Source organism: Boleophthalmus pectinirostris, unplaced genomic scaffold (assembly GCF_026225935.1).
Source record: "Boleophthalmus pectinirostris isolate CB_2022bp ecotype Guang Dong unplaced genomic scaffold, ASM2622593v1 HiC_scaffold_19, whole genome shotgun sequence".
NCBI lineage: Eukaryota > Metazoa > Chordata > Actinopteri > Gobiiformes > Gobiidae > Boleophthalmus > Boleophthalmus pectinirostris.
Window position 1 is genome coordinate 5,985,979 of NW_026571140.1, and position 12,469 is coordinate 5,998,447.

General features: G+C 43.8%; 1 protein-coding gene across 1 annotated transcript in view; it reads left to right on the plus strand.

Moving 5' to 3' along the window:
* The window catches only part of tspan4a (tetraspanin 4a), a 649,126-nt gene that overhangs the window by 358,409 nt on the left and 278,248 nt on the right, over nucleotides 1–12,469 (plus strand). The gene's annotated exons all lie outside the window — the stretch shown is intronic.

Sequence of the window (12,469 nt, forward strand, 5' to 3'; positions counted from 1 at the left end):
ACTCGGTTTTGTCTCGGTCTTCAAGACGCTTGGACTCGGTCTTGTCTTGGTCTTCAAGACGCTTGGACTCGGTCTTGTCTCGGTCTTGAAGGTGCTTGAACTCTGTCTTGTCTTGGTCTTGACAGCGCCTGGGTTCAGTCTTGTCTCGGTCTTGAAGGCATCTGAACTCGGTCTTGTCTTGGTCTTGAAGGCGCCTGGACTCGGTCTTGAAGGCATCTGAACTCGGTCTTGTCTTGGTCTTGAAGGCGCCTGGACTCGGTCTTGAAGGCATCTGAACTCAGTTTTGTCTCGGACTTGGGGTCGACTCGGTCTTGAAGGCGCCTGGTCTCGGTCTTGTCTTGGTCTTGAAGGCGCCTGGAGTCTGTCTTGTCTTGGTCTTCAAGACGCTTGGACTCGGTCTTGTCTCGGTCTTGAAGGTGCTTGAACTCTGTCTTGTCTTGGTCTTGAAGGCGCCTGGACTTGGTCTTGTTTCGGTCTTGAAGGCGCCTGGACTCGGTCTTGTTTCGGTCTTGAAGGCGCCTGGACTCGGTCTTGAAGGCATCTGAACTCAGTTTTGCCTCGGACTTGGGGTCGACTCGGTCTTGAAGGCGCCTGGTCTCGGTCTTGTCTCGGTCTTGAAGGTGCTTGAACTCTGTCTTGTCTTGGTCTTGACAGCGCCTGGGTTCAGTCTTGTCTCGGTCCTGAAGGCATCTGAACTCGGTCTTGTTTCAGTCTTGAAGGCGCCTGGACTTGGTCTTGTTTCGGTCTTGAAGGCATCTGGACTCGGTCTTGAAGGCATCTGAATTCAGTTTTGTCTTGGACTCTGGGTCGACACTTGACAAGTGCGATCATGTTTCATTACGGCCGCAACTGTGGCTGAAGTTTGCTTAATAAAAGTGCACGAATGCGTCTGTATTTGTCACGATGTGCGTTTGGTTTTCCTTCTAAAATGATTCTATCAACACAGACATTTACATCGACAGTCTGGAGTGACAAGTCCCACTAATGAAACTACCGCACATCGCATCAGGTTTGTGAAGTTGTCGTGTACAGTTTTGCATCACGTTTTTGTATATTTATGGAGAGTTGTCGTTGGGGGTGTGGGTGACATAGACTTGTGGGGGAGGAGCCTTGCACAGGATTGTACCGGCAACTGTGAAAAGGGTTGAAATAGCTTCCCGTCTTTAAGAAATGTTTCTCCTGAGTTTTGTGGCCTTGGTTTTGACTCCTCCCACAAACGCACGACTGACCTCACCGTACACTGAAAGCATGAGGGCTGAAGCGTCTTACTTAAGGACACAAAACTTGAGCTGGGATTGAACCACCAACTTTTGTATTTGCTGTTAAAGGTCCAGCTGAATGACTTACTCAAAGCCCAGAGTATATATTGATTTAACCACAGAATTATTTAAGCTAATAGAGAGAGATGGAAAGAGAGAGAGAGAAGAGCAGATATAGACAGAGCAGAGAGGAGAGGAGAGGAAAGCAGAGGAGAGAAGGAGAGGAACCGGGAAGAGAAGGAGAGCAGGGAAGGAGATGATGAGAGGAGAGGACAAGAGGAACACGGGATCAAAACAGAAGAGGAGAGCAGATATAGACAGAGGAGCAGACAGGAAAAGAGGAGAGGAACAAGGGATCAAGCAGAGGAGGAGAAGAGGAGAGGCACAAGGGATCTAACAGAGGAGAGGAACAAGGGATCAAGCAGAGGAGGAGATGAACATGGCATGAAACAGAGGAGGAGAGGAGGAGAGGAACATGGGATCAAACTGAGGAGGAGAGTGGATATAGACAGAAAAGTGCAGAAAGGAGAGGAAAGGAGAGAAGGAGAAGAGACAATCAAACAGAGGAGAAAAGCAGAGCAGGAGAGGAGGAGATGAACGGGCTCAAACTGAGAAGAAGAGCAAATATAGACAGAGAAGAGCAGAGAGGAGAGGAGGAGAGAAACAGTAGATCAGACAGAGGAGGAGAGCAGAACAGGGGAGCCATAAAGAGCATTTAGCCGAGGAGAGCTGATTACCTCGGAGACATTAGAGCTCCGCCTCCCAAACCGTCCTCCTCCTCCTCTTCTTCTTCTTCTTCTTTAAACATTCTGTACCTGGAGTTACGTTTGTTTAGATTTGACCGGCTCATATTCTGTTCAAGTGTCTGTGATGGTTCCAGTGGGCTGCTGACAATCTAAAACACATAAGTGGACAATTGAGGTGAAATGAGGTGGATAAAATGGAAGCGCGCATGAGCTAGATTCACTGATAGATATGACTAGTGTTTATATAAAGACACTCCCTCTCCACTCTCAGCACAGAACTGGAAACACTGTCATTCTGTTAATAGGAAATGGATTGACAAAAAATACAAACTGGTTAAAAGTTTATGGGATATAGAACAACATTTGGGAGCTAAACTGTTTCTAGAGGCTTTTCATTTTGCACTGTTCTTAAAGGAACTCAAGAAACCTTTTTTTTTTACGGTCTTGGTCTTCTCGTCTCGGTCTCGGTCTTCAAGACGCTTGGACTCGGTCTTGTCTCGTCTTGTCTTGGTGTCTTGTCTCAGTCTTGGTCTTGTCTCGGTCTTGTCAAGGTTGGACTCGGTCTCTTCTCGGTCTTGTCTCAAGGTGCTTGGACTCGGTCTTGTCTCAGTCTTGTCTCGGTCTTCAAGGTGCTCAGACTCGGTCTTGTCTCGGTCTTCAAGGTGCTTGGTCGGTCTTGTACTCAGGTCTCTCTTGTATCAGTCTTGTCTCGGTCTTCAAGGTGCTCGGTCTTGGACTCGGTCTTGTCTCGGTCTTCAAGGTCTCAGTCTTGTCTCGGTCTTCAAGGTGCTCAGACTCGGTACTCGGTCTTCAAGGCTCTCGGTCTTGTCTCGGTCTTCAAGTCTCGGTCTTGTCTCGGAAGGTGACTCGGTCTTGTCTCGTAAGGCTCTCGGTCTCTCTGTCTCGGTCTCACTCTGACACTCGACATGTGCGATGTGTTTCATTACTGCCATTAATGTGGCTGAAGTTTGTCTAACAAAAGTGCACAAACGCATCTTTATTTGTCACGACGTGTGTTTGGTAAATGTGTAGAGGCTGGGAAATCCCAAAGCAAAAACAGGAAGAGAATCTAACTCTTATGTTAGAAATTGAAAAAACAGATTCAAAAATCCTCCACACTTTCTTCACTTTCTTCACAGTTTTGTGTAAAGTGCCAGTGGAAGTTCTCTTAAAGAAGGGGTTCTCAAACTGTGGGTGAGGGTCCAAAAAAGGGGCTGTGTTTCAGTGCAGTACAGTTTGCTTGGCTTATTTTAGGCCTAAATGAACATTAATCAGATCAAACGGAGATAGATTTATAAAAAACATTGACATATATGTGCCAACATAACTGTAAAATACAAATAAATGTAGGAAATGACAAAGATGGTCTTGATTTGGTCTCGATGGGACGTGGTCTTGGTCTTGTCTCAGTCTCGACCCTCAGAGGTCTTGGTCTTGTCTCGACCTCGGGACCCTGTGGTCTCGGACTGTTCTTTGTCTAGATTAGTCTGGTCTTGACTAAGTGTTCAGTGAGTCTGAGTTTTTGATGTGAAGGGGGAGACAGTTCCAGAGGGCAGGGGCAGCCATCGCATAAGCTCGATTGCCCAAGGTCTGGTGCTTTGATTCGACTGTGGGAGTGAGGAGGTTGGAGTCGGCTGATCAGAGGCAGCGGGAGTGACGGCAGGACTGGACGAGGCCTGTGAGGTATGGAAGGGCCTGGTTATGGAGAGCTTTGTTGGTGATCAGGAGGATCTTGAAGTTGACGCGCTGTTGGCTGGGGAACCGGTGGAGCTGTTGCAGAACATGGGTCATATGGTCTTGTGAGCGGGTGTGGGTGGGGAGGTGGGAGCTGAAGTTTTTGAAGGTCAGTGGAGGGAAGTCTGTAGACGAGGTTATTGCAATAATTGCAACTGGAGGTGATGAAGGCTTGAATGAGAGTTTCGGCAGTGGAGGGGGAAAGGAAGGGGTGAAGGCGGGCGATGATTCAAAGGTGGAAGGAGGCCATCTTGGTGATGTGGTGGAAGTGTGGTCTGAAAGAAAGGGCCGGTTGAAGATGAATGTTAGGTTTCTGATGTGAGCTGAAGGGGAGACTGTGTGGTGTGATAAATGGTCACATTTTTATATAACGCTTTTCCACCACCACCAAAGCACTCAAAGCACTTTACATCAAGGAACCACTCACACACACACACACACACACACACACTCACACACACACTGAGGACGAAGTGGATGTGGATCAGCGGATCTGACCACTCAACCAATGTTTATGTCGAGGGCGGGATTCAGACCTCCGACCTTTGAATTAGTGGACAAATGCTCTACCAACTAAGCTGCTGTCGCCCCCAGGAAGTGCTCCACCATGTTTTTAAACTCCATGCTCCTTCACTAGGGTCCTGACAGGCCTAACTGAACATGTGGAGACAGGTCCCGGGGCCCTGCACTGTGACCCACTGCTGCTGACAGTTGGCCCCAGTGACAATGAATTTCCTTCATTACTAAAGTAAAACCTTAAGGCTAGCGCTTTGTTCACTGATTTGTCTTCCTTGGGCTTGGTTCCAGCCGAGTGCAGGAGGTGCGTCTGTTTGTGTTACATTCACTTTTCTGGATAATAAAGCTTGTCACGGAGTCCAGAAGTTTTTAAAATATATATTTTTTCCTATTTAATATAAAACCAAAAGTAAAAAGCTCTATTCTCAGTTGTTTTATTTTTTTAATCCCCATTGTTGTATACAGTCTAAATTTGAGTTGTCATTAGTGTTGCATATCCCGGGGCATGCTGGGAGCTCTGTTTCAGCCTGGGAAATGTAGGCTGCACACTGGCCCATGCACTTTCCACTTACAAATATAACTCCGTCAAGTTATATTTACTGGCCTATTTAGTGAATGATCTTTTCTGGACATATCCCTCCATAGACAAATGAAGACTGTGACTGTCGTGTGTGTCTGTAGTGTCTGACTGTAGTGTGTGACTTTAGTGTGTGTCTGTAGTGTATGTAGTGTATGTTTGTAGTGTACGTCTGTAGTGTACAGTGTGTAGTGTACATCTATAGTGTATGATTGTAATGTATGACTGTAGTATATGATTGTAGAATATGATTGTAGACTATGACTGTACTGTACGCCTGTAGTTTACATCTGTAATGTATGTCTGTAGTGTACATCTTTAGTGTATGACTGTAGTGTATGTCTGTAGTGTAGATCTGTAGTGTACATCTTTAGTGTACATATGTAGTGTATGACTGTAGTGTACGCCTGCAGTGTACTTGTTTAGTGTACATCTGTAGTGTACGACTGTAGAGTACAACTGTAGTGTATGATTGTAGTGTATGTATGTAGTATATGATTGTAGACTATGACTGTAGGGTACACCTATAATGTACATATGTACTGTACACCTGTAGTGTACGTCTTTAGTGTACATATGTAGTGTATGACTGCAGTGTATGACTATAGTGTTATGAACTGAACTGAGCCTGTTGAACACAAGAGGGCATTATTGTTTCAGCCCTTAATCATATAAGGCACATTACTAGCCATAATGTAAAGTACTTTTTACTTCAGCCTAAACTCCAGCCTAAATGTTTTTGTAGTGCTGCAAAATGACAGAATGAACTACTACTTCTTAACAAAAAGTTATATACTGTAGTCTATCTAAAGTTCCTGCTGGGCCTTGTGTTTACCACATGACCCCTCGATCCTTTACTTACATTTTCACACTTACATTTCTCACTGTGGACTCCAGTCAAAGTCAGTCGTTTCTTTAGCTGATCTTCCCTCAGACAAAATGCTCTCATTGTTCCTGTGGCTTTAGCTCTTTTACTTTAGCTCTTGTGGTGAATACAACCTCTTCTGAACCACTGCTCCACTGCCAACCACCGAATACAGCACTTTTATTCACAGCAGTTTGCTTTCAATTCATGTTTGAACGTTTAGATGAAGTTGCTGTTATCACACTGTTGTCACCAGTTACAAACGTACTCTGTTTTGCAGCACATGCCCCAAATGCCAGTAAAAACAGCTGAAGGAAGGCCAACCGATAAAAATGAGTTTTGAGAAGTGATTTAAAAGATGATACTGATGGTGCCAGCTTTAAATTCTCAATCAGGTTATTCCAAAGCTGAGGCTCCCGGATTGAAAAGGCACGATCACTCTTCGTCCGGAATCTGGACTTTGGAACAGCCACAGGGACCTACTTGAAGATCTAAGTCTTGTTGGAGGCTCGTACGAGGTTAAAAGTTCTGAAATGGAACTTATGGAGCTTTAAAAGTGATCAGTACAATCTTAAAATTGATTCTAAAACATACAGGCAGCCAGTGAAGGGAAGCAAAACCAGTTGGAGGTGAGAGATGAATTTGAAGTCAAGGCCTTAGATGAGGGAGTGGCAAAAGTCTAGACGGGAGAAGATGAGCGATGACTTTTTCAGGATCAGGACCGGAGAGGATATGCTTGATTTTACAAATTGTACGGAGGTGGAGAAAAGAGGATCTGGTGACTTTTTTGATGTGAAGTTGGAAGCTGGGGTGAGAAACAAAAATGATGCTGAGGTTTCTGGCAGCAGGGCGACGTTGGAGGCGAGAAAGACAAGACTTTCGCTGATACGGGAGGTGGATTAGGGAGGATTGATTAAAATGATTTTGGATTTGGAGGTGTTGAGTTGTAGGAACTTCTGTGCCATCAAACTCTTCACGTCATTGAAGCAGTTTAACCCAACAGTCAGAATCCGTGTATCATTCCTTCATTCTTTTTTCAATATACAACCAAAAATAACAAAACAAAAAAACAACTGCTTCCTTCGTTATTTGTCTCCAAAACCAAAATGAAAAAACGGATAACGATTTGTTTTTTCAGTTTTCGATTTTCTGTTTAAATGAAGAATGGAAAAAATGGATAACGGCCATTTCCCGTTTACGTGACTTCTGTGACTGCGATGCTGGATTTTGCACCGCATACGGACTGAACCAGGACTGATCCAGGTCCGGGACCAGAGCAGGAACAGGGCGGACTCTGAGCTTTGACTCCGTGCCTCAGCTTCGAGCTCCGGCCCTGCCGTGGACTCTGAGCCTCTGGTCTGGTCCCGCTCTGGTCCTGGTCTGGTCCCAGTCTCAGTAGCGCTTTGGTCCCGGTCTGGTCCCGGACCTGGTCCATTTGAACAAAAAGCTCTTAGTTCGGTTCGTTTTCGTTGGTGTGAAAGCGTCAGTTGGATGCTTTGCACCACCTCGGAACCAGCCGTGGTTCTTGAGCGTGGAGGACTGGAGCAGCCCGTCCGGACCTGTAGTCCACAGCACATTCTCGCTTTCCCCACATGGAACCAGCGCACAGACGATGACATGGAACCGCTTGGACAGCTGGTCTCAGTACTGCTCTGGTCCCGGTCTCAGTCCCACTCTGGTCCCGGTCTGGTCTTGGACCTGGATCAGTCCTGGTTCAGTCCGTACGCGGTGCAAAAGTCCGGCATCGCAGTCACGGAAGTCACGTAAACGGGAAATGACCATTATCCGTTTTTTCCATTCTTCATTTAAACACAAAATCGAAAACTGAAAAAAGGAATCGTTATCCTTTTTTCATTTTGGTTTTGGAGACAAATAATGAAGAAAACAGTTGTTATTTCATTTTCTTATTTTTGGTTTTATATTGAAAAAAGAATGAACAAATGATACACGGATTAGTCAGGCTCCCGGGGTCATTTGGTCCCCCGATGATGACAAAAAACCCATAGTACGCTCTTTGACATTACGCTATGGTCTTATATTTGTGTAATCCCTCAGTCGTCCAGTGGTTCTACACTTCTGCTACAGCTCAAGATCATCCTAAAACTCATCAGGACAGTTTACCGATTACCGATAACTCCTCAAATGCGCATCTAGTTTCAAAACCAGTTTCAGTAACGATCAGATTTTCGATACTTTTGATAAATCTTCCCACATTTCAATTTGAAATCATGGCATTCCAGAGTGAATACTGTTTTAATTCAACGGATTAAGCGCGTGCTGTAAACCCTCTGTGTATTCTCTTCTTACGTCTCTACCCCCAGCTGTTCCTAAACACCATCCATCCCCTGTACTCCTGCTTCCCTCGCACAAATCCTGACCTCTGGGAGCGAATCATTAGTGCGCTCCTGGTTCACTCTGGTCTAGCGGGGAGTGGGTTCTTGCTTTGCTTCTTGCTTTAATCAAATATGTAAATGAGGTTACTAACGAGCCTGCTTCTGATTGGATATCGACCTGCTCCTCCTACACCTGAATTAATCAATCTCGAGCTAATTAGCGTGGGGGTAATTAAAGAGGGGGTGTTAAAAGTGCATTGTGTAACTAAAAATTAAGTCTTGGGTATATCATCAGTGCAGACATGGCAGATGATGATGATTTGTTTAGACAGTGTAGGACTCTCTGCGGTCAGGCAAATACAGAAGTTTGGCTCTTGTACAAATGATGTTAAGTTGTTATTGCTTAAATCATATTGTACACAGCGCAATAGGGATGTAATAATAACTCAAATATCATGATACTGTATCGTCAAAAGTCTCTCAGTAATATCCTGGGCCATCACAATATATCGAATCTCAAGTTTCTTTGCTTAATTTCATTGTTATGTTGCAGCAACAGTTCAAATAACAGAGGGAACTACATCGACTAAGATCCTTTGCTCTACTTTGGTGCAAACTACATGAAGAAACAGCATTTATAAGCACTTTTTAAATCTTAGTTCTTTGGATTAAATCTTGTCAAGGCATTTTAAGAGGAAAAAGTAGCATATTCACAATTATGTTTGCCTCCACAAAATATCATAATAAATACCATACTGTGAGATGTATATCATGAAATATCGTACCGTGAGATTTGGAGATCATTACATCTCTACAGCTCACTTCTGGATTAATTACAAAAAAAGACCATTTGCAAAGTCTGCGGGTGCCTGTAAATCAGACACTGAAATAATAATGTCATTCACAAATATGAGATTCAGTGCAATACAATATCAGTCCAATATGTGGAGACACTAAAGAGGGAGCTCAGCTGAAAGGCAAAGTTCTCGATTTAGTACTCAATCTAAGTTCCCACCTTCACCTATGGTCATGAGCTTTGAGTAATGACTGAAAGAACAAGATCGTGGATACAAGTGCTCAAAATGAGTTTCCTCCACAGGGTGTCTGGGAGCTCCCTTAGCGATAGGGTGAGGAATGCAGTCACACGGGAGAAGCTTGGAATAGAGCCACTGCTCCTCCATGTTGCGAGGAGCCAGCTGAGGTCTCCTGGGGGCCTCCCTTGGGAGGTGTTCCGGGCATGTCCCACTGGGAGGAGGTCCCAGGGAAGACCCAGGAGGGACTATGTCTCTGGACTGGCCTGGGAACTCCTGGGGGTCCCCCCGGAGGAGCTGGAGTGTCCAGGGTGGAGGAAGTCTGGGAGTCCCTGCTTACTGCTGCCCCTGTGACCCGGGCCCCGGATAAGCGAAAGAAAATAGATGGACAGTTGTGTGTTTTTTTTAATAGGATTTAGGAAATTAATCATATTTTTAATAAGATTATCAGTATTATTACTGCTGATACCACTACTTCTACTAGTATAGTTATAGTGCTACAAGAGATTATATAAGTGTTCTGCAGTTCCAAATGTAGATGTTGCTGTTTTCGTGGAACGTTCTACAGTATGGCATTTAATTGAACTATTTCCATTCTCCATGGAGACAAGCAGCTACATCACCAGGCCAAGTCGCAGGTCAGATCGGCAGAGACGTGGGCCCACTCGTGTTACTAATGTACATTTTTGCGGTAGTTTTGAGAAATAAAAACACACGTAATTAAAGGTGTATTTGTTTAATGCTGTACTGTAGAACATCACCATCAAGCACCTTCCAAAAATATACCAGTATGATGACTTTACTTTACTTTACTTTGATCAACTGGAATGCATTAATATAACACTTTTACATTTGCAAAGGTGTGAGCGGTGATGGAACGTGGCTCTTCTGCATTGGTGGAACAGTCACGGGATGAGTATGTGAAAGTGATTTTTAATATTCAGCTCCCAGGAACGGCACACGGATAATTAACTGTCTGATGCCGGTTTCCTGCTATTAACACGCCATCTGTGGAGGATTAGCTCAAGTAATCTGGGGGTAGCAGCTCAACCCAAACCCAAATCAACGAGCGCGTGCGAGGAATAGTGATGATTCTGAATCCATCCGCGGCGGCATGTTGGATTTTCCCATTGGGTTCTATGGAGACAGTGTGACATGAAACAGCTCTACCTTACATTCAATTACAGGTGGTTTTATAGCTCAAAAATACATAGAAAACTGACATTCTGACTGTGATCGGCGTCGCCTCTACACAGATCTGGCCTGTAACTTGATCTGGTTTGACGGTTTTGCTGCTGCGGTGGGGATGATGTGTTAGGAAGTTAGGGAGTGCAGCTGAATTTGCTAAAAAATAAAATAAAATAAGAGCAAGTGCATGTATATGAAGCATAGATGAGTAGATATATAAACTAGGGGTGGGACTTGATTAAAAAAACAATCTAACTAATTACAGGCTTTCTCATTTTATCTCAATTAATCACATAACAATATTAGCCCCAAATGCAACACTTATTTAATGTAAATAAAACTCAATGACTTTTAAATTCATGCTCTTATAATGTCTGGAAAAATGTCCTGAAAAACTGAATTGGGTAACATCACATATCAATAGTTATCTAATGAAAAATGTAAAATGCAATAATAAGTGCCTAATTACATGTTTATTAGTATTTAAAAAGTACTTTCAATGCAGTTTTGTCTAAAGCCGTATTGTGAAAAACATTAAAGGGCCCATCTCATGCAAAATCAACTTTTCAGAGCTTTCTACCTTCTAAGAGTGATGTGTGGGCCTTGTATATGTAGCTGAAGTGGTTTTTAGATTGATTTGGCGTTTTGTTTTTTGTTGTTGTTGTTTTTTTTTTTTAACAAATTGCAAGGTATTTCTGCCACCCTGCCACATGACAATGAACTAAAGCTGCTACAACGATGATGTGGCAGCTACACCTATGAGCAGAAAGCGCTTAGCACCCGCCCCTGTCCCCCGCTCCACCGCCTCCGCCCCGCCTCCACCCCGCATCGTCTGACAATTCCCACATGAACACCTAAACCAAAGGTGTCCAAACTTTTTTCATCAAGGGCCACATATGTAAACACAGATGAAGCAGAGGGCCGATCGAGGGCTGTAGACTGATGCTCAATACAGGGAATCATTAAAATATGTGCATTTTTAACACATTAGAATGATCCATCAGACTTTATTCATGCTAAGATCCTTAAAACCACAAAGTAAATATCAAAAATCAGCTTTATCAAGGTAGATTTTCAAAAAACTTACAGTAAAAAGTTCATTTTTTATTGATGGAAGGTCATTTGGGCCAATTCACCTGGAAGCCTGAGGGCCAAGAAAAATTTGCCCACAGGCCATAGTTTAGTTTAGTTATCTACTAGTGTTTATTAATACTTTACCAATCAGTAATGTTCAGCTGATGTGGACGCGGTGCTTGAGCTTCGTGCACCTCAAAATCCTCGTCCGATTCCAGGTCCAACACATGCGGCTGAACGCGCTGTATCATCATGATGAATAAAAGTTTATTCCTGCCACTATCAGGGTGCACGTCTGTCTCCCCCTCCCTCCCTGAGATGGGCGGAGGAAGGGCGGCTCACTCAGAGTCTACGTCAAGTTTGGAGAGTGGAGCCTGTGCTTTCTCAGGACGGGCGGGGGGTAATGAGCAATAGTCGGCCTTTCATAGTTCCTGGTCTGTGACTGTCTCCAAGAAATCAGTAAGATTTCATAACTATTGTGTAATGGATGTTCCAAAACCCAAATTGTGTTTGTAAATGTGCAGAAGATACAATGTGAAAAGAGTTATTTTGCATGAGATGAGCCCTTTAATCCATTTTCTTCGCATTACAGTAGTGAGGTTTACAACAGATGTTTGTGAACACTGAAGTCTTATTAAGAATTAATAAGTGTTAATGTGATAAATACCAACTAATAGTTCATTTAAACAGCTAATTAGCAGACTGATTGGCACTTAGTTATCGGTGAATCTGTGGTCCCTAAACTAAAGTGTCACCATTGATTGCATTTCATTTCAAAATAGTAGAATTTTGCACGGCATTTGAAAACTTTGATCACATGTCGCTTTCTGTAGCACATTTTCTAAACCCTTGTCTTCTACCACTGATCCTGGTCTACAGTCCTGGACAATCCACTTTCGAGTGAAGTTGTCAGTGTTTCTGATATTGACTTATTTGTTTTCTTCCTGAGTCCAGTCATTTGTTGGAGTTTGGCTGCTGACGCCTCTTGTTCGTACTCGGATCAGAACTGCTCCCGCCAACAGCTCCAGCAATTCTTCTGTGATATGCAAACTCTTTTTTGCACAGTTTGCAATAAATGACGCCTTTGTCAATACGTCCATCGAGTCGCTTTTTGAATTGAAATTTACCGTCGAGCAGACCCAGAAC